The following is a 3,456-nucleotide window of genomic DNA, read 5'->3' on the forward strand; positions in this document are numbered from 1 at the left end:
CCACTCCCTGATGTTATTCAATCTGTATATTGAGCAAACATTGAAGGAAACAAAAGAAAAATTCGGAGTAGGTATTAAAATCCATGGAGAAGAAATAAAAACTTTGTGTGATTCGCCGATGACATTGTAATTCTGTCAGAGACAGCAAAGGACTTGGAAGAGCAGTTGAACGGAATGGATAGTGTCTTGAAAGGAGGATATAAGATGAACATCAACAAAAGCAAAACGAGGATAATGGAATGTAGTCGAATTAAGTCGGGTGATGCTGAGGGAATCAGATTAGGAAATGAGACACTTAAAGTAGTAAAGGAGTTTTGCTATTTGGGGAGCAAAGTAACTGATGATGGACGAAGTAGAGAGGATATAAAATGTAGACTGGCAATTGCAAGGAAAGCGTTTCTGAAGAAGAGAAATTTGTTAACATCGAGTATTGATTTAAGTGTCAGGAAGTCGTTTCTGAAAGTATTTGTATGAAGTGTAGCCATGCATATAAGTGAAACATGGACGATAACTAGTTTGGACAAGAAGAGAATAGAAGCTTTCGAAATGTGGTGCTACAGAAGAATGCTGAAGATTAGATGGGTAGATCATATAACTAATGAGGAGGTATTGAATAGGTTTGGGGAGAAGAGACGTTTGTGGCACAACTTGACTAGAAGAAGGTATCGGTTGGTAGTACATGTTTTCAGTCATCAAAGGATCACCAATTTAGTATTGGAGGGAAGCGTGGAGGGTAAAAATCGTAGAGGGAGACCAAGAGATGAATACACTAAGCAGATTCAGAAGGATGTAGGTTGCAGTAGGTACTGGGAGATGAAGAAGCTTGCACAGGATAGAGCTGCATCAAACCAGTCTCGGGACTGAAGACCACAACAACAACAATGATTTGCCAGTTTAAATGGATTAATGTGAATACTACTAATTTCATGGTCCTTACACCAATGTTCAGTAATACACAAGACATCAGGTTGGACGTTACTTACTGTTATTTCAAGTTCACAGTATTTGTTCTTGAAGCACTGCATATTTAGAGTCATAGTCTTTAGAACTGGGGAGTGAGCACCGATGGTATTTCTCCTTTCGTTTAACACTTTTAAATTGGAGTTTTCATTATGGCCTGTTGTACCACAGGTTTCTTGTTTCTGTTGCTTTTCCTACTTGAAGTGGATGATGCTGATTCATTGTTTATACTAGCTGTCGTAGCTGATGACATTTTAATATTTACTATAGCAGATGTTGATGTTTTTAGTGCTTCAGCAAATGTTGCTCTTGTTAAGGCTTTCAGTTCTTCTCCTTCTGCCCTCATTTGGAGTGGGATTTTGGGGAACTTTTCTATTGATATACAGCTTATTTCTTCTAGTATCTTTTCACCCATCATCTTTTTTCCATAACAGTTCCTGTGCTGTCCATGCCTTGTGAAATAATTTCTCACTGAGCTGTTTGCATCCACAAAAGTTGCGCACTTAAAAGCATAGCAGATCTTCCTAAATTTATTATTTTTTGACTTTATTTTTTTGTTTACACATTATTCCTCGATTAGATCATGTCTATGTGGCACACTTACAACGAGAACCTTTAAATTTAGATCTGCCAGCTTTTTTTAGAGTTGTTTGAAGTGCCCTTGTCGCTAGTTGGCTTTCATTTTTGTATATGTCATTTGCTCCACCTATTAGCACACAGCATGTTCCAGTCTTAACTAAGTTTTTACAATTATTTACTATTGTATTAAGGGGAGCACCAGGTTTGACAATGCCTGTTACTATAAATTGGGACTGCCTATCATTTATTATTTGTGCCACACCCTTTGCATGACTATCACCTAATACACAGACTTGATATTTGTTGTTCTCCAGGTGCCCTCGTTCCATCGGTTTTATAGTACACTTTGTAGAAACATTTCTCTCATTAGAACACACAGATAATCTAGATTCACTTCCACTTGTCTTATTTTTTGAGTTACATTTCGTCCTGTCGTGTCTTTATTACCCGTTTTTCTTTGCACTCTATTTACTGACGATTTCATACCGTCAGAAAGTTTTCGTTCACTACGAGCAGAAGTTTTGTTTGAAACGAAAATTGCCGGTATCTTTTTATTACACTCGTTTTTAAATCGTCATATTTTCGTAAGATAAAGATGACCCTCGTTCAGGACGCTCTTCGATGTCTACTGACGACGTTCATGTCAAGAACGTCAAGGAAATTGTGCGTGAAAATCAAAGACTGATTGTCCGAGAGACTGCAGAAGAACATAACATTTCATTCGAATCATGTCATGAAATCCTGGCACAACGTCTCGGAATTCATCGTTTTGCCGCCAGGTTCGTCCCACAGCTCATGTGCAAAGGCCACAAAGACTTTCGCTTCGCAATCTGTGAAGAGCTTCTGGATCGAGCAACTGAGAACGAGATGGTCCTTAAGAGAATCATAACTGTTGACGAGACGTGGGTCTACGTCTGTGATGTTGAGACCAAGGTTAAATCTTCACGATGGATCGGGAAATCAAAGACCAGAAAAAGGCGTCAGGTGAGGTCCAATGTCAAAGCCATGCTGATAGTTTTCTTTGACTTTGAAGAATTAATTCATCATGAATTCGTGCCACAGCGACAAACTGTTTATCGATGGTACTATCGGGACGTGTTGCGACGTCTGCGATAAAATGTGAGTACAAACGGCCTGAAATATGACGAGAAAATTCATGTCTCTTGGATCACGATAACTCACCCGCACATTCATCCCTGTTGGTGTATGACTATCGCACAAAAAACGAAATCACTGTGCTGTCTCATCCTCCATACTCTCCCGAGATGGCCCCTGTGGACTTATTTTATTTCCTAAGTTGGAAACCCATTTGAAAGGACGACGATTTGCAACGATAGACGAGGTAACAGAAAATTCGCAGACAGCGCTTGCGCGTTCCAGCAAGAAGCGTACCAAGACTGCTTCCGGAAGTGTATACGGCATTGTGAGCGGTGTATCAATTGTGGAGGAGAGTATTTTGAAAGAGACCATGCACGAGAAATAAAATGTAAGTTTTAAAAAATTTTGTGGACACAGTTCCGGAATTTTATTGAATCGACATGGCATGGGCCATTCCACCTAAAAAAAAAAAAAAAAAAAAAAAAAAAAAAAAAAAAAAAAAAACATAATATTTGCTGGTGTACAAAGACCAGTACTTTGCAATGACTAAATTGTTAAAAGTAAGGACCTATAAACCTAATTTTAAAAAACTGAAAATAACACAGTTTCTGAAAGGCTTTCAAATTTACTCTTTGTTGTAGTAGCTTACGCTTCTAACCTTTGGATGAACTGCCCTAGGTAGCGTACCACGAATAAAAACGTGTCTACCGATAATTCTTGCGGTTTTAGAAAAAGTGTATTTGAAGTCTTGCCTCTCTCCGCATCGAGAAATTTGTCTGTAGACGGGGAATGCAAGACTTACAGGTGGAACTGTTGGCT

Source organism: Schistocerca cancellata, chromosome 2, assembly GCF_023864275.1.
Source record: "Schistocerca cancellata isolate TAMUIC-IGC-003103 chromosome 2, iqSchCanc2.1, whole genome shotgun sequence".
NCBI lineage: Eukaryota > Metazoa > Arthropoda > Insecta > Orthoptera > Acrididae > Schistocerca > Schistocerca cancellata.